We start from the raw sequence: 27,162 nt of genomic DNA on the forward strand, positions 1-27,162 counted from the left end.
ATTTTGCTTAACCACTGAATCTGGAATAAACAAACTTTAATATTATAAACACGAGAAATCAAATTTGTCAGAAATCAGTGGTATTTGTTTGTTGTTTTGTTAAAATGGATAACATTAATTCTTCTATCTCTCTATCTTCTCTTTATCTATCTCCAACTACCTTTCTCTTTGGTGTAAATCTTTTTTCAAAGGCCAACAACAAAACAACCAAAAAAAATAAGAATGTCCTTCAAATAAAATCCAAACCTCAAACTGTTAACATTCCCTACCTAGGAGTTGATAAAGGGCATTAAAAAAAACATTAATTCAATTATGTTATATTCTTTGTTACAGCCACGTTGCTCCGCACACGACAAACAGGTCTGTCTTTTACTTTAGTGAACAGATAATCTGCCTCCCACCTGTCTTGGAAGTTACCGTAATTTCTCATGTATAATGCTCACCCATGTATAAAACGCACCCCCAAAATTGACCTCAAAATTCTGGAAAACCCTTCTACCTATGTATAATGCATTATTTTGCTTCTACCCATATGATCAAAACATGAAGCATTATCTGTATTTTTTTTCAAATAATTATTCTGAAGTTAAGCACTTTTTTTGCACACGTAATCCTTTTTTTAATTTACTTGCTCTTATTTTGAAATTAACAGCCCTACTTTTATTTAGTAAATTAGAAAACACACACTTGTGCTGATATGTTTGATTACTCAGGCAGAATTTGTAAGATGGGTACAATTCTTTAAAGAAAACATGAAGGACCAGGTGAAACATTAAATTTTATTTTAATCGGATTCAAATTAAACAGTCAAGCATTTCAGAAAAGCATTATCGTTAAACAAAACATAACCTTAAAGAAATCAATGAAGGTTTTTGTTCAGTCAGTCATATTTAAAAAAAACAATATTTCACAAATTCTGCCAGGGTATGTCAACTTCTGAGCACAACTGTACATATATGAAGTCATAAGTACCCCTTCATATTGGAATGAAAGTGTAGGCTATGAAAGTGTAGGCCACGACGCGCGGTGCGCTCAGCCCGACTGCAGCCCACCCCCACACAGATCCGACCGGACTCAGACCGCAAACCACGCCAACGAGTTCCCCACCCTTCTTTTATCTCGCCGCGCACGCATCACTTTGATTTATTCAGAGAGACATAACCTATATACGTCGTATAATGTCACGCTGGGCGGCAACTTAAAACACTTTTTTTTGGACATGTTGTGAACACAGCGCGCTGGGACTAATGTCCGCGTTTGCCTAGCCAGGCACAGAAGAAAAATCTCCATGGCAACGCTGCTGTAACTTTCACTCATTGAGAAATGTTTCTCTGCTTGCATCATCGATGTCACGCCCCCGAGAGTCATATACCCCGCCGTGATTGGTAGGTTCGTCAGCGCCGCACACAACACTGTAAAAGTGCCATTCATATAAAACTCGAGGGCCGAACTAACATTAAACTTTCATATTAAGGTGGGGGCCACAAAATATCGTCTCGCGGACCGCAAATGGCACGCGGGCCGCCAGTTTGAGACCACGTGTGTAATTTAAAAAAAAAAAAAAAAATTTCACATTGTGAAAACTTTGGATTTATGTGTTCAATATCATGTATTTCTATATAATGTATTTCTGCATTGAGACACTGATTTTTTTTTGGGCTGTGTTTTTGTATTTCACCCCCTGGCGATTGCATTAGTAGGTTTTGTGTTTCTAAGTAAAACGTAAAAAAAAAAAAAAAAAATAAATAAAAAAGACTGACAAGGCCGCTGATGTGGGAGGCTTGGAGTGTGCGTGCGCAGTCTCGCGGTATTTGACAGCTCTCCGGGAACGTTGCCTTGTTTACATCGTGGCACGCGGGTCAGGAGTGCGGCGGCTGCTGGGGGGCCTAGAGGACGAAGTGCTTTTTACAACGCGTACACACAGCCTCATTAACACAGCAGCGGCAGCAAACTTTCTCTCCCGTTAAAAAAAAAAAAAAAAAACAAAAAAAAAAAACAACCCAAAACTTTTCAGCAACGCAAGAAGAGGCCGAGCCAGGCGACTTCACCCCCCTCCTCGTGCCCTTGGACAGGAAAGGGAAAGTCCAAAAAAGAGACGAGCACCATCACAATCAGTGGTGTCTGCCTGCGCGTGAAGAAGGAATAGCTTAGCAACAGAGTCCCACTTCCTGGTAAGTCCTGACACAGTTGACAGACAACTTAGCAAAACGACTGTGGAGCGGCTAATGAGTTGTTTCTTAACGGTTTAGCCGATCTAATTTGGACAGTCCTCAGAGGTCCGCCAGTGTTGCCACAGTCGAAGCTAATACGCGAGCTTCCCATTTGGGGAAAAAAAAAAAAAAGTTTGAGGAAAGTTCGTCAGCTAGCTTAGCCTGCCCGAGGCTAGCATGCAGCAAGGCTAACTTTCCCTGCATTTGAGTTCATGTGACGTGAAGCAATTAATGTCACTGTCACTTCGGTGCGATACAGTCTGCTTCGAGTCAAACGTGTTCTGACGTGGCTGACTGCAATGTACGAGTCAAGAAAACACTCGCTGAATACAATAATACAGCTACTTATTGTACCCATGTGACAGATTTCAAATGATGCAACCTAATAGCGCGTCGGCTGCGTAGTGTGCTGTGATTACTTTCCACGGCCATATAGTTTTAAAGCCCTTTTTATGACGTGTCTTTGACTTTCCTTAATTATGTAAGGTTGTATCATGTGCTTTGCCGGGGAGACACGCTTCTGTGTGGTTTATGCGTCTTCAAGAAGTAGATCATTCATTTCTCTCGTTCAGACTTTCTCTCGTCTCCAGAGCTGCTCACTTGAAACCCGAACTCATTTCCCTCTTAACGATGTGACATATAACAATACGGTAACGAATGTCACATGCAATGTACGCGTGATACACTTGAAGTTGTTCAATGCTTTGCTGATGCATAGTGTAAAAAGCTGCACAACACTGACGGTTGGAGCGCCGATCTTTCAGCTTCAGAATTCCTTCTCAAGTGCACTGAATAACATTTGTTTTTTTACGTGTTATGTTTTTACTAAATATAGAAATATTTTATATGAAGGGGACACGCGGTGCCCTAGTGGTTTGAATGTCTTTTCTCCCAGTGTTTGCATGGGTTTTCTCCGGTTGCTCCTGCTCATTCCCGCATTCCAAAAACATCCATGTTTGGTTGATCAAACGCTCGAAATTGTCCTTATATGTGAATGTGAGTGTAAATGGTTGTTTGTCTACATGTGCCCTGCAATTGACTGGCGACCAGTCCAAGGTGTACTTTCCGTCTTGCCCAAAGTCAGCTGGGACTGGTTACAGCTCGCCGGTGACTGAAGACAATCGCTACAGAAAAGATATGATATACTGTACATCTTAAATATATCATGCTATATTTTAGCATTTTTTTTATTTAGCTTAACCAGAAATGTTGCATTCACATAATTTGACAGAGGCAACACAAATCTATGTAAAAATCTCTCCAAAAATACTGTACCAAATTGTTTCAATGTGTGGGAGTTTTTGTGCTATGTAGACATCCGTCCATCTATCCATCTATTGTCCTCAGTAGGCTTTACACGATCAGGACTTTTGGGACCGATCAGCAAATTTAAAAAAAACGATAACCGATCACCGATCCGTGTCTATTTAAATCACCTGTTCATTTACTGTATATACTTGTGGACTTAATTGCTCCAAAAATGCCAGTCTATTTATGCCAGTGAGGCATAGCGACAGACAGAACAAATGAATGGTCTTCTATTAGATGGCAGGAAGTAAATACAGTAATTAATGTATATACTTTTTGTGACATTTGTTTCTTGGTGTGCCGTGAGATTTTTCAATTGTAAAATATGTGCCTTGACTCCATAAAAGTTGGAAGTCCACTGCTCTTGTCAGATCATATATTCTAATCAGTGAGGTCAAACCAACATTACGACATGACAGAAATAATGAGCGCTAACTTCCTGTCATTGAATTACTTTATTGTAATTGAATTAAGGCGGGACTGTGGGCGACTGGTTAGAGCATCTACCTCACAGTTCTGAGGACCGGGGTTCTATCCCCCCCCCCCCCCCCTGTGTAGAGTTTGCATGTTCTCCCCGTGCCTGCGTAGGTTTTCTCTGGGCACTCCGGTTTCCTCCCACATCCCAAAAACATGCATTAATTGAAGACTCTAAATTGCCCGTAGGTGTGAATGTGAGTGCGAATTGTTGTTTGTTTATATATGCCCTGCGATTGGCTGGGGGTACCCCGCCTCCTGCCCGATGATAGCTGGGATAGGCTTTGGCACTCCCGCGAGCCTTGTGAGGATAAGCGGCTCAGAAAATCGATTGATGGTAATTAAATTACTTCACCCACACCGAAACTTTAGCGCATGATTCGACAGAACGGCGGCATGTTTACGTACAACCGTCAGTGCTAGCAGTAGCTTGCTAGGCTACGTAACGTTTTTGTTACCTGCTTGCGAGCCGTATCGTATTAAAAGTACGTGAATATACCTCAAGCAAGCCTTAAACGAATGTCCTCAGCACTGGTGACCACCAACACACGTTTTCCCCCATTTTGTCCTTAGAATACAGTCGGCGCGATCCACTCTTGTTGTCGTCGCCACAGTAACGAGTGTATCCGGTCGCATTTGAGTTGACAAGATAAAACACCAATGATTGTAAAAATTATTGCAGTAGTCTGACAAATTTGTCTTATAGTCTGATCCGGGCATTCAGTGTTGTCTGTCCCACACCGCCGACATGTTTTTTTTGTTTGTTTTGTTTTTAAATAAAAACAAGTTTTTAATTAATTAAAAAAAAAAAAACTTCATTGGCCTTCAGATATTTACAGTACTACGTCAAAAGATAAGCGACAAGGCTAAAAATAAACGAGCATTTGGATTAAAATATACTATGCACGATGGCGACGCGGAGTAAATGTCTTTTACGGTCATTGATTGGATTGACAAATTATGACATTAAAGCCGATCAGCATAAAATGATAATTATCAGCCGATACCAATCAGGCCGATAAAATCGGGGTAAAGTCTAGTCCTCAGTAGGGTAAACTGGAGCCAATCCCAGCTGACGAGAGGCGGGGTCCACCCTGGACTGGTAACCAGCCAAGCATAGGCTATGTGGACAGAGAAATGCATTTTCTCCAATGAAGTTACGTTTGGGGTCTCTTAATAGTTTTTTAGATTGGATATCCACTTTGTGGCCATGCAAGATGAATAAGGATTGTCAGATAAGAATCTGTGTGGCTTTTTATCCTTCGAGCCATGTTGTCATCAGCCCGTGTTGGCAGCATGGTAAAATCCCTCTGTCTGTTGAGAGTGAAAAGACAAAAGAGGCTTGTGAGAGTTGTCAGTGCAGGGATGTTTGAGAGTCCAATGCATTCAGTGGTTATACAATTTAGACTTTTTAAATTGTTATTGACACATACAGCTGCTGGAAAACTATTCGTGTATGCATACACATTAGAACGAATTCTCTCAATTCATACTCGTTCACCCGAAGAGACTGCTTGTGGCTAGAAGACAGTTTATTTGAATTATGTTTTTTATTTATGTACGTAACAGCACTTTAGATTGGTTTTGATACAGTTTTCCTCATAGATGTTATGTAATTGAAGAGAAAGTTTCATTTGAATGTCAGGTGGCCGTTGTGTGCATTTAGGGGCGGAGCTTGGAATGGGGTTACAAAAACTGCCTCTCTGCCAGCAATCTGACTTAAAGATTGTGGTTGACATATTAAGTGATTACGGGCATAAGACGACAGATATTGTGCAGAGTGACAATAACTCGCCACAAAGGATATCGTGCAAATTCACTTCTGGAAGCGGAGTATTGATACAGAAATGATCATTTATGGCATGTACAGTGTGTAGTGTGTGCCTAATAAGTTCCCCAATTTACATTTTTGGAGTTACAAGCTGTCGCTTAGTTGAATTTTGTTTTGTGTTGAGAGCCAAAGTTTGAGTTACGCGGGAGCTCCCAAAAATTGACCAATTAAGGTACCGATGTACTTTCAGGCGTTTATCAAACAGGACAGTTAAAGAAACAAATACAAAATGAGAACACTCGCAAGGAGCTGCAGTAAGGCCACAACTCATGGCGAGACGCTCACATGCAAACCAGATCAACTAAGTCAACCGGACTCAACCTCCTGACATCACTCACTAGGAAGGCCATGCCACGTGAAGGCACACTTTCAGCACACAAATATTACAGTTTGTACTGTAATTACACATCTTAAACCAGTTTATTTACTTTTGTTTTATTGTCATATAATACAGTGCTATTTTTCTTTCTAAAGTTGTATCATGCAGTAGTCTATCGCTGAGCTATGCAATGCAGCAGTAAAGTAATTATTACAGTAAATCTTTGTATGAATATAAAAATCAATTGTACAACAGGAAAGAGCAGTAACTGAGCGTGCCTTCTTATTTTTTAAAACGCCAGTTTCAAAGCATCTACTGAAAACTGTAGAAGCGAGAGTAGTTCAACATTTTAACATGTGTAATAATGTAAATTAAAGAGAAATGAAAATGATGAACACGGAAAAATATTAAAACAATTTATACCCAACAGTACAACAAACGTAGGCAAATACAAAATAACATGATGAACTAGTTTAAAGTCTTGACTGAGTGTTTTTGCAAGTATGCAAGACCCAAAATAAACCATTTGCCATCCTAGGTGCTAATGAAGATGCCTTAAAATGTGAATGTTATAATATAATTTTAACCCCATGTGGTTCTGGGATTTTTGCTCAGCGTTCTTGTGATCATTTTGACCCCACGGGGTGAGATCTTGCGTGGATCCCCAGATTGAGGGAGATTATCAGTGGTTTTGTATCTACTTTCTATCAATTTTCTAATAATTGCTACCACAGTTGATGTCTTCACACTAGGCTGCTTACCTATTGCAGATTCAGTCTTCCCAGCCTGGTGCAGGTCTATATTTTTTTTTTCTGGTGTCCTTTGACAGCTCTTTGGTCTTGGCCATAGTGGAGTTTCGAGTGTGACTGTTTGAAGTTTGGGAAAGGTGTCGTTTATACTGATAAATTCCAACAGGTGCCATTAATACAGGTAAAAAGTGGAGGACAGAGGAGCCTCTTAAAGAAGAAGTTACAGGTCTGTGAGAGACAATCTTACTTGTTTGTAGGTGATCAAATACTTATTTTACTGAGGAATGTACCAATTAATTCATTAAAAATCAGACAATGTAATTTTCTGTATTTTTATTTATTTTTTCCTTGGGTGAGGTACACCTATGATGAAAATTACAGGCCTCTCTCATCTTTTTAAGTGGGAGAACTTGCACAATTGGTAGCAGACTAAATACTTTTTTGCCCAACTGTAAATTGTGCGCTGTTTGTAACCTCAAAACATCATGTTGGTACTGTTGTAAACGGAGTAGCCATTGTACGTCAATTAAGTTGAACTGCTATACACTTGTACATATACAGTGTCATAAACATTTTATTGTTGACTTAACCAAATTGTACTGGCCAGCAATGTCAACAATGTACTTCTGCTTCTGTGGACATCATCAAGTTTTTCCTCTTGACCTTCTTGGTAAAAAAACAACAACAAAGAAAATGAAAACAAGTTATCCTTTAAACACTCACTAAGCTATGTTATGTGTGGTGGTGGAATTTTTCCCCCCTTAATAAATAAAATCGCCATTTAAAAACAGCATTTTTAAGTTCAATAGGATTGTATATGATATTTAGATTTGTTTGATGATCTTCAACATTATCGTGGGGAACTATGAAAAAAATATAAGAATTTGAGAAGGGAGCCAATACTTTTTCACGGCACTGTTTGCCAGACAATGTTGTTATATTGCCTGTTTGTATGTGGTTATACACCGTTTGTGTACCAATATTCATTGTTTTCCAAGATACTGTATGTGCCGCGATTTCTGTGCTAATTTTCGTTAGCTCGTCAATGGTGTCTTTCATTGTGCGTTAGCTTTGAGTGAGCAATTTTTGTGAACAAAAACAAAGAGAAACAAAGTCTGTGATGTAATTGAACATTCAAAAGGTGTAATCCTTTTATGTGAGTTTAGTTTACAAGTAACTTCAAATGTAGTGTCAATAAATGATTTTAAGCAAGCAACATTCACTCTTACTCCTTGCTATTTTAGCACCATAGCAAGCTGTTATTGTGATCACGTGGGCTCTCCATGCAGTCCGTGCGCTGCGGGATAGAAGTGCTGGAGCGGAGCATGGAATGGACTGCTTGTATAAGAGTGGTAAAATCTGAGATTTTAGATGCAGTCCGTTCCGATACTCATTTTTATGCTAACATCGGGCTGACTCGGGACACTCCTTATCAACAAAACCGACTTCTCTGGGCCCAAGCTCATCTGAGATGGACTGACTCCAAGTGAATAAGTGTGGTGTGGTCTGATGAGTGACGAGTCCACAAATTTTTTGGGGAAATCATGAACGTTGTGTCCTCTGGGCCAAAGAAGAAAAGGACCATCCAGATTGTTATCAGCGCAGTTTAAAACCCACCATCTGTGATGGTCTGGGGCTGTGTTACTGCCCATGGCATGGCTAACTTGGATACCTGTGAAGGCACCATTAATACTGAAAGTTACATACAGGTTTTGGGTATATACTGCCATCCACGCGACATCTTTTTCAGGGACAGCCCTGCTTATTTCAGCAAGACAATGGCAAGCCACATTCTGCATGTGGTACAACAGCGTGGCTTCGTAGTAAAATAGCATGAATTCTAGACTGGCCTGCCTGCAGTCCAGACCTGTCTCCCATTGAAAATGTGTGGCGCATCACAGTATAATGAAGCACAAAATACGCCAATGGAGACCAGTACTGTTAAGCAACTGAAGTTGTACATCAAGCAAGAATGGGAAATAATTCCACATACAAAGCTTCAACAACTTGTGTCCTCAGTTTCCAAACGCTTACTTCACGTACTTCGGAATTGACTATAGTTTTGATAGTTATGTCAGTCGGGAGCTATTGCATTTCAGTCTTAAGTCAGATGCTTGAAAATTGTATTCCTGTTCCTGTTCTGAACTAAATATTTCAGCATTTATACTGTCACATTTGGCTACCCTAGAGGGATGATTCAGCTGAGAGTGAGTGGGAAGTGACATACCTTGCTGACCCAATAATTAGTCACTTCTCTGTTGCCACATTCGATCATTGGCACAGGTTACATACAAGCTTGAGTGTACCAGTCTCATCAAGAACACCGGCTGGCTCAGTGAAGTTGACTGTCAAGGATTGTGTCATGAACCGGATGACTCACATTGGCTGCCAAATGTTTGTATAAGTCTGTGATTTAAAAGTTCTGCCAAGACAAAACTTATGAGTGAATATCATTAAGGTTAACCATACTAGAAGGTGGTGACAACAGTGTAGGATTATTTATTTTTTTGACCCCCCTCACCCCCCAAAAAAGCACCTGGGAAAACTAAAAATAAAATAAGCAGGTTCTTTTATTTGATTGTTGATACTGACTAGCATTTTGTTTCACAAGAAAGACATGGTCAGTCAGTTTCCCCTCCTCTTTTTTTCCCTTCGGCCTATTTTGTATTTGACAAAACCATACAGTTGTAGTGTCAGCTCTGCCATAAAGTGCTTTACTCATGTGGTTTAGACCAAAATTTCCACTCATTGGTGTGGATAAATCTGCATACTGGATCCAGAGCAGTGATTTAGTGTAATGGAATTCACCAGAAGTTCCCATTTTAGCTCTGGAGATGGCCCCTCTACTGGATTGAGGATCAGATGAGACATTTGTCATCTGACCACTTTAACTCTCTTTTAGCCTTATGGTATTTTTTCTTCTTAACAAAAATGAGCTTTTTTTTCCTTCACAAAGCATGCTTGAAGATGCATCCTGAGGCCATTTCGAGCTACATTTAACACCGTCTCTTGGATTACGTCAAAGACCATGACCAGGCATTGCACAGAACTGATGCTGGCGAAGGATCACTGCAAGCTTTATCCATTCATGGTATTCTAACTTTGCAAATTTTGAGGTTTCAAATAAAATAGGTTCCAGCATGCCCGCGACCCTAGTGTGGATAAGCAGTACGGAAAATGAATGAATGAATAAAACATTTAAATATGTGGTTGCTGCCTTGCCCAGAACAATTTAAAATGATCCCTGTTTGGTTAAAGTTTAGAGTAAAGTCTTTGGCAATGAGAGTGGGCTATTCAAGCAGCTTCTTACACTCTTCATCAATATTTGTGTTTCTCTCTCTTCCTTCTTTAGTATGGAGGATCATGGATGTTTCAAGCATTCAAATTAGGCAATGCCTTGCAGCCCATTGTGTCTTGTGAACATTTTTAACATCACTGTGTAACTGACATGACCACACAATCACTGCAGTTTTTTTTATCAAAACAGTCATTTTTTTGTGATCCTTTAAAAAAAAAAAAAATTAACTGTTCGATGTATTATATGTCCTAGAGCTCTAAACCCATGGGATATAATTGATGAGGTGAAATGATGTCATGTACAGAATATATACTGAATACATGTATGTTTTTATCCATTGCACAAAACTAGCAAAAACCCAACGATTACGTCTGCATTTAGAGGCTTTTAAGTGCTATTTAGCTTATCAAAAACCTGAAAAACACACTATATTTTTTGATACTATCAATCAAGAATGGAAAAGAATTCCACTTAGAAAGCTTTAACAATTAGTGTCCTCAGTTCCCAAATGCTTGAGTCTTGATAAAAGGAAAAGTGATGTGACACAGTGGTAAACATGACCCTGTCTCAGCTTTTTTTGGAACGTGTTGCTGGCATCAAATTTAAAATGAAACACAATTTATGTTTGAACATTAAAATTCTTGTCTTTGTAGCATATTCAGTTAAATATAGGTTGAAAATTATTTTCAATCATTTTGTTCTGTTTTCATTTAAATTGTATACAACATCTCAACTTCATTGGAATTGAGGTTTGTACATGCAGGTACATTGTGTATCTGCATGCTTACTGCTTTACTGTACTGTAATGTTTTTCAGGGCACAACAATATTTAAAGATCTTAGTAAGCATTTGAAATACTATTGAAATTTTTTGGATCATAGTTTGTGGCATATTTATGGTTTAAGCTATTAATATAGGCGGTTTTAAACACTTTAAACGTACCGTCACTTATTTGGGTGAATTCACTATTCGCGGTCTGGCTCTGTTCTTATCCCCATGAGTAGCGGGTGCCCACTGTACTTTGGAATTGGCTATAGTTTTGATAGTCATGTCAGTCGGGAGCTATTGCATTTCAGGCTTAAGTCATATGCTTGAAAATTGTATTCCTGTTAATGTTCTCAGCTAAATATTAAAATGGAAAGTGATATAACACAGTGGTGAGCATGCCCCTGTCCCAGTGTTTTTGGAATGTGTTGCAGGCATCGAATTCAAAATGTGTGAATATTTGGAAAAAAAAACAAAACAAAAAACATGAAATATCTTGTCTTTGTAGTGTGTTCAATATCTGTTCGTCATTCCGAGTTGTAGTTTACTATAAAACTGTCGTAAAAGAGAATTAAATGTCACCTGCCCAATGCTAACATACTGTTTGTTTGTGATACAGTGTCGGCTCATAGAAAGCTATTTAGTTGGTTATTTATAGACTACCTAACCTTCCATTATGTTTTTTATAATGTTAATATTGCCAATGGTCAGCGGAAGCTGAGGAAAATGCTGCTGTCAAAGCCAAATTGGCATACCGTATTTTCACAACCATAAGGCACACCGTATTAAAAGGTGCAGTCTCAGTTACGTAGTCTATTTCTGTATATAACACATACATAAGGCGCACTGTATTATTGGGCGCAGGCATGGTAAAACATAACGCTAGCTTAAAACATACGGTAGCATGCATGCACGCTAAAACAATGTTTTTAAAAAGGCAGCGGGAGAAAAACTTGAGTGCGGTTGTACTTTATTGAAGTATTTAACAATGTACTCACGTTATTTTTTGATCAATCCCCATCCACAAATCCATCAAAGTCCTCATCTTCTGTATCCGAAATGAACAGCAAGTTCTCCATCAAACATGGCAGGTTCCCTCTCGTCATTGTCGGAGTCAGTCTCGTTGCTGTGTGGCTCCTCAAAAATGATGCCGGCTTTTACGACAGCTCGAACAACAGTGCAAGCAGACACGTTAGCCCAAGCATCCACAATCCATTCACAAATTGTGGCGTAACTCGCCTGGCGCTGCCCTCCTAGTTTTATTAAAGCTGTGTACGCCATCTGTCATCCATGGCTCCCACGCCGCTCGCAACTTCACTTTGAACCTCCTGTTTACACGGATGTCCAGCGGTTCGTCAAGCCTCCCGGAATGATGGCAAGCTCCGAGTTATTGCACTCAGTGGGATGGTGACTGTAGAGACGCTTCTCCCGGCTGTTCTTTGCTCATTAATCCATTGGTCGAGTTGGTCTTCCAACTCGGGCCACCTCGCCTCGTTTTCCACTGCAGTTGAACCAGCCTCCACTCGTAAAGTAGCAGTCAAGCCAGCCGCCCCTAATTTTGTTCATACTAGGCATTACGGTAATAGGTCGCCAACTCGCCAAATAAATGGTAAATGGACTGCACTTATTTTCTCCCAGTGGGCCTGGCAGTGCCTTGCATGGCCCATTGGTTTATGAATGTGTGTGTGAATGTGAGGCTTTGTAAAGCGCTTTGGGCAATGTGATGGTGTCGATAAAGAGCTACATAAGTGTAGTCCAGTTACCATTTATTTTTCATAAGATATCAAATCAATACCCCTTTACGTCCGAATGCTGTCATCAGTCACGTCCGCCTTCCTCTATAAAATCAGTTTGTCAGCAGGAAATGCTCCCAATCAGTCAAGCGGAGCGCTCAAAGTCACACAACAACATTTACAGATTTTGGAACCCGGTGCACACATAAGGCACCCCGTCCATTTTGGAGAAAATTTAAGACTTTTAAGTGCGCCTTATGGTCGTGAAAATACGGTAATTTGAACTGCGGTATGGGGTATCATCAATTTTATTTTATATCACTCTCCAGTTGTCCCCTGTTCCCCTCTATCGCTTTTGATTATCCACAAGCAAAAATAACAATCTCCCGAGGATACAAATTCACTTTTACTGAATGATTACAAGATGCTGGGTGCCACTGTAAACACCACATCAGTGACAATGAGACGATTTGTCATGAGACAAGACAAAAGCAGTTTGAATTTGCACTCATGAGCAGATTGAGATGGCGGAAGGGAGAGGGATTTTTTTTTGTGTTATTATGCTATGGGCGTTTGTTTCAGCCTCACCGCAAACGAGCCTTAATGTTTCACACGGGATTTGGAGCACAACACTGAAAATAAGTATGAGAGTATCTTCTTTTGACAGGCTGCTTTGTCCCCTCCCTCTTTGCAGTGTGAAGAGCGGGTGACATTTCCTTCTGTCTTACACGCTGTCTTCCTTTATCCCTTTCACTATATTTTATTATGAAACTTTCACATCGAGAGGAGCCAGATGAGGTGTTTGGGGCATCTGATTCGGATGCCTCCCGGACGCCTCCCTGGTGAGGTGTTCCGGGCACGTCCCACCGGGAGGAGACCCCGGGGACGACCCATGACACGCTGGAGAGACTACATCCTTCGGCTGGCCTGGGAATGCCTCGGGATCCCCCCGGAAGAGATGGATGAAGTGGCTGGGGAGAGGGAAGTCTGGGCCTCCCTGCTAAAGCTACTGCCCTCGCGACCCAACCTCGGATAAGCGATAAAAAATGGATGGATGGATGGATGTACTATTGAGATAATCAGAAATTATCATGCTTTTGTTGATCTTGAAGCCAAAGATCAAGCCTTGCAGGATTTGCTGATTTGTGTTTTAACTAGGCTTTACACAATCAAGATTTTTGGGGCCAATCACCGATCAGCAAATAAATAAAAAAAAAAAAAAAACGATAACCGGTCACTAGATGGAGCAATGTGTCTTTAAATGACTTGTTCATGGGGCAATGTGTCTATTTAAATGACTTGTTCATTTACTGGATATACTTGTGTAATTGTATACTGCATATCTAAAATATCTTGTCAGATCATGTATTCTAATCAGTCAGGTCAAACCAACATTACAACATGACAGAAATAATGGGTGCTAACTTACCGTAATTAAAATAGTTTATTGTAATTACATTTCTTCACACACAGAAACTTTAGAACATGATTCGACAGACAAGAGTTAGTGCTAGCACTAGCTTGCTAGGCTACATTACAGTTTGTTGCTTGCTTTGCGAGCCGTATCGTATTAAAAGTATGTGAACATACCTCAAGCAAGCCTTGAAATAAAGTCCTCTCTCGAGCACCAGTGACAACCAGCATGTTTTTTTCTCCATTTTATTCTTATAATACACACAACGCGATCGATTGTTGTTGCCATGGTAACAAGTGTACCCGGTCGCGTTTGCGTTGACAAGATAAAGCCCAGTCATCATAAAAGACTGAATTCGGTGGTATCGGAATACAATATTTTATTGCTGTAGTCTGAGTCAGTCGTGAAAGACCAAATTTATCTTGTACTCTGATCTAGCCGGGCATTATGTGTTGTCTGTCCCACACAGCCGACGTTTATTTATTTTTTTTTAATTTGAATTTTAATTTTTTTTTAAAATAGCTTTATTGGCTGTAAGATATTTACAGTACTACGTCAAAAGACACGGGACAAGGGTAATAATAAACCAGCTTTGGGATTAAAATATACTGTACATGATGGCGACGCGGAGTAAACGTCTTTTGCGGAGCCGATCAATGACGTCATTGGTCGGATCGGCGAATTATGACATTAAAGCCGATCAGCATAAATTTCTAATTATCGGACGATACCGATCAGGCCGATCAGATCGGTGTAAAGTCTACTTATAACTGGTGGCTGTAGGCTTATCTCCTCCTTTCAATAGACCTCCTCAAATAAGATCTCATGATTGTGCTGGCAAGTGAGAATACCATTTTTCTGTGTTTTAACTGTACTTTTCAGTTAGCATATCAGCAATCATGACTGGTGCTGTAGATTAAAACCGTGCTGGTTATATTTTATATGGATAAAATGATTATCTAACTAATCTTGACTCCTTAAATCCCCAAATGTTTTGAAATTCTGGCAAAATCTTTTAAGCATGTATGCCATGTTTTGTGGCAAGACTTTCCTTTTTTGGAATGCATTACTGCCAGCAGTTGTGCAGATGCAGCAACACTCATACTGCTCGGAAATAGTCCACTTCCAAGGTAGTGTCTAACTTTTTGAAGGCTTTCCAGCTAAATTCTCGAGCGAGCATGGAGCACAATTAAAATTCTGTCTTTTTTCAGCCTTTATTTGTTCACACTGTCAGCTTGGGGCAGGGGACAAATCTCCCCCGCCTTCCTTACTGTGGTTGCACTATGAGTCACAGCAGCTTCTCATTTTGGCCTGAGGCCTTGAGCCCTGAGGGTATGAATATGGAAGAAGAGTGTCATAATCGTCATCTTCAGAGTGTCTCTTATGATTCCCAGTTGTTGGTCTTGTTTATTCTTGAGAATGTAAATCTAAATTCTCTGAACTGCGATGTCCCTGCTGTTTATGACTGAGACTTTTGTTATTGATCACTGATTGTATTTGTCATCGAGATGGTATGGAAATATGATGATAGTGACCACCATTCATACAGTTAGCAGTATTATTGCAAATTTAAACAAATAAAATAACATACACCCACTTAAAGCATTGCGTCGAGTTATATTTCGAATACAAAAATATAAAATCAACACTATGTACTTCTATCTTATGCAAATTAACTCATTCACTACCAGCCGTTTCCTGAGCAGCGAACCCCTAGACTGCCAGGGATTGTCAAGAAATTTCACTGATTTTTCAAGCTCCACAGAATATTGTGTACTATGACAATGTAAACACCAAAACCACCAAAAGAAAGATCAGACTCTCTTCTTTCATCCGAAAAAAAGTCTGTCTCTAGCTTATACCGTTCTTTAGTAATCAGCAGTCAAATATAGGCTACTTTCAGCCAAATCTTTCAGCCTTTTTGTGAAAGCAGACACATCAAGCAGAACAATTACTTTGACACCAATATTTTTTTTCTTTAGTGAAAATCTCAAACATCTGTACATAAAACACTGAGAAAGTACTTTTGACAGAAAAATAATTTATTTACAACTATGTACAGAATTTACATGAGACAAAAATGCATGAACAAATGGGGGTCCCACACTTGCACTTTTTTTCTCCAAATTCTCCTCCTCTACCGTTTGCTGTCCAGGTTTTTATTACCTTGTGTATAAAATCCAGCAAAGTTTTATCCACATCTGGATTTTATTCTTCTGTGGCAGTGAATGGTAGCTTGTGGTTGTCATTCTCCTTGAAACCAGTCCCTACTTCTGCTCGAAGCACAACCTGTGCAGTTTAGAAATATAACTATTACTATAGAAATACATTGTTGAAATAGCTGTCGTGGGACGTGGAGAAAAGAAAGCTTTCAATTAAATTTTTTTTGTCTGCACTGCGTACTGGAATGGGAGTCAACATCTGCTGGATGCATAACCTGGAAGTTTAAAAAAATACATACGATTAGAAGAGAGTACTTTTTATTGACGACGTGTTTTGCAAGGGTAAAAAACCAACATTACTTTTTTTCGTTGCAGTCCTAAAAGACGTTCGACTCGCAGGTGTTCAATTCCTGCAAGATGGACAAGCTGTAAATGGAAAATTCAAATCAGTACTGGCAACAGATGTTACATTGTGAACTAGTGGGACTAAATTATGTTTTTATGGAACAAGGATTGAAGGAGCGTATTTGGTTGCTAAATGTAGCTAACGCTAGATTAATTAATGTTTCGGCTGAAAGTTAAATATAGCATTGTTAAAATCGTTATTTAGGAGTTTTATCACATCAAAATTTTAACTTGACTGTTTTAAGCCTGTAGCCTTTAATTTTGAAGGTTACGCACCGGAAGTCGGCATTTTGGCACGAAAACTTCACACGGCACCAGTGATTTATTTTTTTAATGGATAGAACCAAATGGTATAAAATGCTGATTTGTTTCCTTAACCACCGATGAGGCACAAGGTTTGTGTTTGTGATACTGTGAGACAATGTTATTGTGAATTTTGTCCCAATCCATTGTGATGTAAGTTGCTATTCCAAGTGTTGCACTGAGGTGACTGGTCATTCATTTGAACAAAGTTAAGACACACTTTTGTTCGCCGCCGCCTCTGTTGGGCACAAGCACGTCTCCGTGCCTGTTCTTCGTCTTTGTTTTTTGCCGCTTCTTCATTGGTTTCCGCCACTTCTTCTTTGGCCGGAGAACTAGGCATCGAAACTGGGCACCGAAATGTTTACATTTAAATGATTCCGGGAGAATCGGAACTTTAGTCCCGGTTCGAATCGGTTCTTGATTCCCAACCCTAATCTGACATTTGACACGTGAAAATCGGTGAAATTGTCTGTCTGTCTGTCCTATTCTATCTGGGGTGTTGTTTTTATTATTATTATGTACCAGCTTCAAGCGAGTTAAAAGACCACTGCGTCCACGTACTCCCTGCTTTACCAGCTGCTCAGAAAGGAATATGGGAATGCTTGCTTGTGCTGTAGCAGTATGTGCTGCGGCTACATAGCTAGCAGCTAACACTGTCCTGAACTTCTTGGTGTTAAGCTGTCCCGCTGCCGTGACTGTGTGCAACTTGAAAAGGGCGTGCACCGGCGAAAGAGTGGGGAATGAGGAAAAGTTCTGAGAAAAAAAGCTGTCCGTAGATTGGCTTGTTTGAACTGGTGGACGAGGGACATTTGTTGGCCGTAAATGTAGCGGAGGGGATGGTCGGAGCAGTGCAGAAATTGGGAGGAGGAAAAAAAAGAAGTTTGCGCTGGTTTACTTCGGAATCCTCGCCTGTCAAATCTTGATTCCTGGCTTTAAAAGACTCTTCTCCGACCAAAAGGTTGAGGAACCCTCCCTCCAAGAAGACTATTTGGTTAATATTCAAACATGCACGTAAAGCACCACCCACTGGCGTTGAGAGGAACTGCAAGCCTGGACCCGCGGACTAGCCTTTGATGTTTGTTAACTGAAGATAAAATGTCAATTTTGATATTTTATGAACTCTGGAGAAATATTCCAAATGTATGCCTTGGCGTCTGTCAGTATTGTCAGTTTTACAGGTCCTCAAGATTTTGAGAACTGTTCCTCATGATTTGAAATCAAAACAGTACGAAATGTTGTATTGACCAATAAGCAACCGATCTGCCACGACCAAAGTTTAAACAATGATTCTATGCGTGAGAGTACAAAGTTGGGAGTGGTTTAGATTATTATGATTTCTAAACCCATTGTATGGTTCAAAAGTCTATAGACTAGATTCAAGCTGATGTGTGTGGTCTCCCTCCAGTTTCTTTGTCCCCCTTGGACACGCCCTCCGGGTGTTTAAACTCTGGCCCTCTTTTTCTAGGGTTCTTGGCTCTCTCTCTTCTTGGTCTTCAGCTTCTTGGTTCCTTCGGCCAACCCCCTCCCGCTTCTTTTGTTTCCATTGTCCTCGGGGGCCTCTGGTGCCACCACGTGCGCGAACGCCCGCCGCAACCAAGACGGCGGCGTTTTCGATCGAAGAAGCCGACCATGCGGCTTCGATCACTTTTCCTAGCCACGATCGGCCGACGGAGCCTCAGAGGGCAACTACTGGCATCCTGTACCGGTCCCGCACGCATCTGTGGGCCAGAGCTCGGCCCGCCACCAGTTCAACCGGCAGGAAAGTTATGAGCGCATCCAAAGGGAACAGCAACTTTCCTTTTCCATTTGCTTTTGTTTTTATTTTTGTGCATCCTTTTCCTTCAACCAAACCTGCTTCCTTTCTGCCTGAGGTCTGGAGGAAGACCACTCCCCAAAGACCAGCTGATCTGTGTTCGTGAGTCGACACTGCAATCCTTACTATGATGTACAACATCAGTGCCTAATAAATTTGGGGAAATTACGAGCTTCACACGAAATCCCAACTTTGCTTTCTCTCGCTCTGACTCAACGCAGTAAACGCTCACGTTTCCAACTTTAGTCCAACACACGATGTTCTATTCTCCTTTTCGTACGCCGATTTTCCTTATTTTTTACCGTTATTAGTGTTATTTTCTTTCTTTAGTTAGACCCCTTTTGTGTGTTTCCCTCTAGATCCCTTGTAGATGTCATTAAATAGACTATAAAATTCCACTCTTGGTTGTGTCTTGTGTTTTCTGAGTTTAAGTAAGCCTCTCTCATCTTGAACTCATAATTTCATAAAGTGTAGCAACCTTCAGATTACGAGATTGAAAAAAGGTTTCTCATCATTTGTCCTAAATTTTATACATAAAATTGACGTGGTGCCCCTTTCGAGACATATTAGTTTGATTTGAACAATTAAATTTAAAATTACGGTAAACCGGAAGTAACGCAAGCGTCGCTTCTGTCTTATTCTTTTCTCCTAAATTAATTACATTTTTATTTGACTAATATACACAACATTACAACAATTTCTTCAGGAATTAAATCTAAATATAATTAATTACATATGGAGTGTAGTCAGGACTGCTTTTGTCATGACTTTGTGGCTAATATGAACAATATTTAAGATTCAAGATGTCTGAAAGGCACAATAAAACAATTAAATTCTTTATTAGTCTCATTCCACTCAAAGATAATGTAAAAATTAAAAAAGAACATCATGATATATATCATCATAATATATTGAAAAACAAAATCAGGAAGTTATGTCTTACTATATAAAGTGTCGAAAGTAAACACGGTTCCACTTGTTAAGCTTAAATGCTGCAATTTAAAGCTTTCAACAAGCTTCAGGTTTCTTTGGTATGTGGCAAAAGCTCTTTGGATCAATCTTATCTCATCTGTTTGAACAGCTGATGACGCAACACGACACTACAATTATTAATGAAAATAACAACCCATTTATAAATGTTTCCATTATAATTTTTACACTGAAGCTTATATCGCAATATATATACCGTTACTGTGAAGGGATTCAATTTATAGCGTGATATAAATTTTAAATCATATTGCCCAGCCCTAACATCTTTCTTTCTTTCTTTCTTTCTCTTTCTTTCTTTCTTTCTTTCAACGGCGTGTCTTATTGCAACCTTTCCCATGTTTTCTGTCGTAGTACGTTCAATATTTTGACGCTCTGTCCTGCGCTGTCTCAGCCTCCTCTCCTGAGGGGTCTTTGCTTCCCGTGGCCACCACTCAGCCTCCTCCTCCCTGTCCGGCCTGGCCCACAGTCAATGGGAGGCAGGCAGCCTGACTCCCTCTGAGCAGCAGGAAGCTGCAGCAGCAGGGGTTAGGCTTGTATGGCGCTGCCGGCTGTCTGTCAGAAGTCCTGCCAAGCCAAGGATGAGAGACCTTTGCTCGTGTGTTATTGGGGCACAGAATAAAAATATTTTACATCTGAAGGCAGGCATGGGGAGTCAGCAGCAGCAGCATGCTCAGTTTTAGAGCAGAGGTGAAAACGGTGTGCGTGTGTGTGTGCGTGCGTGTTAATTGTGTGCGTCTTAATTTACTGCTTGTTTTTTTAGGATGAAGAAAGTTTAGAAGAGAGAAGAATGAAAGAAAAATTACTTATGAAGTGGGTGTGTGGGGGGCTGAGGAAGTATGCTGAATTGATTCAGAAGTGGTACTTTTGGTTTGGAGAATCCAAAGCTACTCTAAAGTGAATGCCTGGCTGGTTGCCCAACTAGTTCTGGCTTGACAGTTTAACAGTGAATATTTAACATTGCAGCACAGTGCGGGGCTTGGTTATAAACAGCAGCGAGCAAACGGCATGGCAGCATAAGTCTGTGTGATGCTGGGCCTCGATTCTGAAGCCCAGAAACAACACACGAGTAGGACGCAACTTGAAATTCTGATTTGAGAAAAAGGCAGATGGCATGGGCTGGTGGTGTCACACTGTAAGGAAAAAACACCAGGATTCCCTGATGAAAGCAACTCCTGCCTGCTTTGAACAGCGAGTCTGTCATGGTTTGTGTCTGCGGTGTGGCTTCAGGGTCAAACTGTGATACGCAACTCCTGGAATTATTTTATTTATTTTTATTTTTTTTCCCCCTTTTCTTTTTAGGGTTTTCATGTTCAAATCAACGGAGGGGAAAAACGATTGCGGGGAGGTGGGGTGTTGGACAGGAATTCTCATTAATATTAATATTCTAATGTCTGAAGGAGGCAGGGAAGACCTCTGGTTCAGCTGCTTTCATCCTCTGTTGTGTTTTGTAGCCTTTTATTCTGTCTTTCTGTCCCCTCTGTGCTTTTCTGGAGAGCTACTTAGCTCTATTGGAAATGTGTCTATTATTTGTGAATGCTGATAAGCTTTACTGGCAACTGAGATGAGGGTTTCAGCAAAATGACATGTAAAATCTGTAAAAACCAACAACAACAACAACATAATCTTTATGCACTTTCTAGTCTTGCCAAAACCAGAGGTCCTCAGCATGCAGACCGTTTCCCCGATCGGGGACACTTCAGAGTAGGCACCGATCTTTGCCGAGCATTGCCGAAGAAAATAGAGGCGGAAGTGGCGTAGATAACTAACAAATCCCAATTCCAATGAAGTTGGGATGTTGTGTAAAATATAAATAAAAACAAAATGCGATTTGCAAATCCTTTTCAACCTATGTTCAAATGAATACACTACAAACACAAGCTACTTAAAGTTCAAACCAGATTTTATTTTTATATTTATTTTAATTTCACTCATTTTGAATTTGATGCCTGCAACGTGTTCCAAAAAAAGCTGGGACATGGGCAATAACAAACTGGGAAAGTTGAGGAATTCTAAAAAAACACCCATTTGGAACACAGGAGAGCAGCTTAATTGGAAACAGATGAGTGTCATGATTGGGTATAAAAGGAGCTTCCCCGAAAGGCTCAGTTGTTCACAAGCAAGGATAGGGCGAAGTTCACCATTTTGTGAACAAATGCGTGAGCAAATAGTCCAACATTTTTAGGAGGACGTTTCTCAACATACAGTTGCAAGGAATTTAGGGATTTTATCATCTACGGTCCATAATATCATCTACAGATTCAGAGAATCTGGAGAAATCTCTGCACTTAAAGCGGCAAGGCTGAAAATCGACATTGACTGCACGTGATCTTCAATCCCACAGGTGGCACTGCATTGTGTAAAGGACATTGCCATGTGGGCTCAGGAACTTTTCAGAAAACTAAACTGTCAGTTAACACAGTTTCTCGCTACATCTACAAATGCAAGTTAAAGCTCTACCATGCAAAGCGAAATCAATATACCTACAACACCCATAAACTCCGGCGCCTTCTCTGGAAAAAACATAATCAGTTTGAATTTTACATATTTTATTTTTGTAGTATATATTCAATTGAATATAGGTTTAGGAAGGAATTTCAAAATAATTGTAATCTGTTGTACGTTTTACACAATGTCCCAACTTCATTGGAATTCGTGTTAGTACCTTATAGTCTTTTTTTATATTTTGTTCTTTGTATTTTTTTTTTAAATTAAAGTTTTTTAAAAAATGTTTTACAAGCCGATTGAGATGGTTTAGCTTCAGTCCTGCCAACAGAGAGATTTTAAACGTACCCCAGGTTTAAATTAGACCCACTCTGATACATATAATACCAGTTCTTCTTTGATAAGAAATTAGTTTTTGACCGCTAAGTTGCACTTTTATAACATTTGTACCCTTTAATACCAGGCCTGTTTATGATTTGCAATGATTTATTTTATTATTATATTAAAAAAAAATATTGTGTGTCTGTGACTTTTGGCTTTTCCTGTCAGGGCTCGCCACAGCGAGTAATTTGCATGATTTGTTTCGCACAGTTTTTAAGCTTGTTGCCCTTCCTGATGCAGTCCACCCATTTTTTTTTTTCTTTTATCCGATGTTGGGACCGGCCTTCTGCACTTATTGGATCACCGACTATGAATCAAACCCATGGTGTCTTTATTTTCTTATTTTACATTTCAGTGATTGCAGATGGGCGGCACGGTGGGCGACTGGTTAGAGCGCCAGCCTCACAGTTCTGAGGACCGGGGTTCAATCCCCGGCCCCGACTGTGTGGAGTTTGCATGTTCTCCCTGTGCCTGCGTGGGTTTTCTCCGGGCACTCCGGTTTCCTCCCACATCCCAAAAACATGCATAAATTGGAGACTCTAAATTGCCTGTAGGTGTGACTGTGAGTGCGAATGGTTGTTTGTTTGTTTGTGTGTGCCCTGCGATTGGCTGGCAACCAGTTCAGGGTGTACCCGCCTCCTGCCTGATGACAGCTGGGATAGGCTCCATCACGCCCGCGACCCTAGTGAGGAGAAGCGGCTCAGAAAATGGATGGATGGATGGATGGATGATTGCAGATGCATTCATGGGGGTGGGGGGGGGGAACATTGGGTTTAAAGAATATTTGCTGTTCCCCATTTTCTGCCTTTTGTTGCTGTGTTATCCCTTTTCCCTACAAGCCATTTTTGGCTCTTGCAGGCAAACAGAAGCCCGGCCCTGTGGTACAGAATGTCACATTGAATATCCTGGTGCCAGAGGTGATTAAGCTAATTTGGTGGTCATTCAGTGACATGACTAACAAACAAAGCCTTTATTGGTCCTCGAGCCAGGCAAATTCTGCTATGCTGAGCAATGCCCTGCTTTGCATTGTGAATACCATGAGTTGTTGCCTCCTGGCACTAATTCAGTTTAATGCCCTGGGATATTTGGCAGATGTGGGTATAGTATTTCAGAAAATAGAAGAGGTAGGCTTCCTTAAGAGTTCAGCATTTGTCTTGTTACTTACCTCAGTACCACATTGGGAAGTGTGGGTTAACATTTGCTGCGTCTTATTGTGTTTGACAACCTACAATGATTTTAGAATAATTGCTACTGTTTGCATACAAAAAAACATGAGATGGATTTTTTGCCTCCTAGCTTTACTTCTCAACAGGTGTGTCGGAAACTATTGGTATTCCTCACCTAATCCAGTAAATAAACATAAAAATATGTAGCCCTTAAATATGTTGTTATGATGATATTGAAAAATTTTGTGTTGTTCAGTTTTTTACCAACTCCAATAGTTTCAATAGTATCTTTATGGACATTAGATTTACCGTTCCTCACTGCTGCTGCAAAATTTTCATGAAGGAATCAGGTCATAGTTTTATGTGTTCATACTATACTGTACGCTAAGAGGGTAAGGCCTTGCACGATATTTGGAAAAAAAGTATTGTGATTTTTATTTGATTGATTGATTTTTATTTTTTTTTATTTCCTCTTTTTTTGTAACCCCACGGTATATATTGTGATGTGAAAAAATAAAGGATAACATACTCATGATGTGAAAACCAGCACACATTTCTCTTTTTACCTCTACAGGAATCTCGTTTGACATGCGTCCCGCGTCAGATGCACAAAAATGAGCAGGGACAAATAAAGTAAGATCAATCTGCGTCCGAGGACAGATCAAAAGTATGGCGACGTGGTGATGGAAATCGGTCGTAAGAATTTTTTTGACAAGACAGGGCTCTAGAGTGCGACTAATTTGGTTGCATATGGTCGCTTAAAAAAAAAAAAAAAAAAAAAAAAAGAGAGGGTCCAGCCATTTGAGGAAGAAAAAAAATCTCTGTGACTTGAAAGCAGACACAAGAAACCACTCTGGTCTCTCTCTAAACCAGTGGTTTCCAACCTTTATGGAGCCAAGGCACATATTTTACAATTGAAAAATCTCACGGCACACCAACAAACAAAAATGTCACAAAAAGTGGATACATTAATTCCGGTATGTACTTCCTGCCATCTAATAGAAGAGCATTTCTTTGTTCGGTCTGTCACTATGCCTCACTGGCATAAATAGATGAATAAAGATACATTATTTCTTGGAAATACATTTTTTTTCTAGCAATTAAGTAAAATGTTATAATTTCCCACAGCACACCTGAAGAGTGCCCATGGCACACTAATGTGGGGCACACTGGTTGGGAATCACTGCTCTAAACCAATCAGCGATAGTGAAGGGTGGGGTGGGACACTCTCTGTGATTGGCCTCCCACCTTCCCTCTGATTGGCTGTGTGCGTCCTTTTCAAATGCAACTGTAAAATTGTTTCCTGTGTCCTCATCAATAATTATCATACAAGAAGATAAGTATATAATACTCCATCTGCTCCATGGTTTATTTGAAGGTTTATAATTTACCGTAACTTTGGCGCTCATCTCGGCATGTCTAGTTTTTCTTATTACTGTATGCTAGCACTTAGGTACAAGACATTTGTTGTTTTGTTATTTGAGTACCAATGTTCTTTTGCCTCCTACATCGTAGGACTTTGCGATGTGACTAATGCGCACATTATGATGATGATGAGGCTCAATTAATACATCGTGCAGCCCTAGTATCCCCTTGATTGAAATCATATTTTGCATTTATCCACTTGTGTATTGGCATGCATGTGAAACTACAAAAGATTTCCAGATATATACTGTACATTAGTTACATTGTAGTGGTCTACAACCAAGCAATTCTAGTTCTGTGAGTAAACCACTAAGTGTGGAAGTCCGAACATTTCCCTGGTGAGATCACAGTGCCACTGAAACTAGCAAAAATCCAAATTGATATGCAGTACCCAAATACCCTGTTTACTGCATACCTGCCTTTTTGATGTATCCAGTTTTTAATTTTATTGTTAATTTGTGCGCACATAGTCCACTTTAAACCCCCAAGGGTCCCCTTTTTTGATTGTGTTTCAACTCCTTATATCAGATCATCACGAGTCTTAAATTCGACTGTGTTTTTACCACAGTTCGCCGACATGCCATTGTCTTTTTTATTCAGTTGGTAAACTGTTGTCAGGCCTTGTTTATTCTCAGTGACTGACAGTATGAATGGTTTTCAACTAAGAAAAGGGTATTATGGTGCCACGCTCCATTCATCTGGTATTGTGCCGGTTGGTCACACTTCTTTTATCATTAAAATTTGGGTTTATCTTTTACAAGCTTGAATGTCATGTTTTTTTGTTGTTGAGATTATTAGCATCCTCCTTGGCTGCCACCCCCCTGCTTGTGAAGTGAGCACATCAAACGGTACTTTGCACGAACGAAGCTGGCTGGCCAACTCCTGCTTTTCACTATAAGGCACCTGCTGAATTGATAGACAGTCAACAAAGAACCCCTCACCATGCAAGTGTTGTCACTGCTGTTGGAGAGTGGGCAGGACAATAGAGTAGAGAGGTGGTCTGGGCTTTTAGCCACGTGCCAGCTTGCGTTGACAACATGCAGGACCAACAGAGCACAGAAGAACATGAAGGGGATGTATGGAGGAAGTGAAGGGCTGACACCTGCATGCTGTTGAAGTTTTTTTCTTTTTTTATATATAATTGTGGAAATCCTAACCAGAAAAGAAGAGATCGAAGAGAATACAAAAGTGCGGGTGTGCACATGGCTGCAGACTCACAGACATATAGGGCTATGTTTTAAGGGTGTTAAGACTCATTGAAGGTCAGGGTAAAGTCTGGATGTGTATTTTTGAGGATGCAGTCTGTGAAATACACACTCTAAGGCATAGAGCTGTGCTAGTTTTGCTTGGATGGATGAGAAATAAATCACTTCAGACCTCACATGAAGGCCAGGCTTTTTGTGCTGTGCTGTTTATTTCTGCAGTAAAATAATCATTAGCCTATAAAATTCTGAAAGTGAAAAATGTATAGGTGGTGTATAAATAGTAGGTGGCAAGCAACATTATGGATCTCTGGCCTTGTAGTCTCCCTGAGGACCTCAGTGGTTTTCTTTGTCTTGATTCCCTTTTTGATCAATTTACTGTCCTGCCCCCAACAGCGAGAGTGAAGGTCTGAGTTATGCAAACAAATCCAGCATTCCATTTTCACGAGACCTAGCTATTAATGCTTATAATCCAACTTTTGAATAATTTTATGTTTAATGTCAGCGTTGCTGTTTAATTCTTATGTTTGATCGCCTCAGTCGAAAAATAAGCAGAAATGTAATCAGCTCCATGATCTTGCTTACTTGGCAGGAATTGGAAGACATACTGTAAGCATCTAAAGTGTGTTTAGCTGGCTCTGCAAAGTGAATTTCTCATATTTCTTCATGTTTCTTTTGTTTTGGATGAAGAAACTTCATTTTGTATTCCACTGAGTCTTGGGCTTCCTGAAAGACTAAAGAATGGGTGACATGCTGAGGTGTAATTGGTGTT

The 27,162-nt window shown here is 40.2% G+C and overlaps 1 protein-coding gene across 3 annotated transcripts in view; it reads left to right on the plus strand.

The window, feature by feature from the left end:
- The first annotated feature begins 1,830 nt into the window (after nt 1–1,830).
- The window catches only part of nek7 (NIMA-related kinase 7), an 83,080-nt gene continuing 57,748 nt past the window's right edge, over nt 1,831–27,162 (plus strand). For all 3 annotated transcript variants that reach the window (XR_009769051.1, XM_061684011.1, XM_061684012.1), the window contains exon 1: nt 1,831–2,171. The gene's annotated coding sequence lies outside the window, so the exon portion shown is untranslated. The remainder of the gene's footprint in view (nt 2,172–27,162) is intronic.

This window comes from Phycodurus eques, chromosome 8 (assembly GCF_024500275.1).
Source record: "Phycodurus eques isolate BA_2022a chromosome 8, UOR_Pequ_1.1, whole genome shotgun sequence".
NCBI classification, from domain to species: Eukaryota; Metazoa; Chordata; class Actinopteri; order Syngnathiformes; family Syngnathidae; genus Phycodurus; species Phycodurus eques.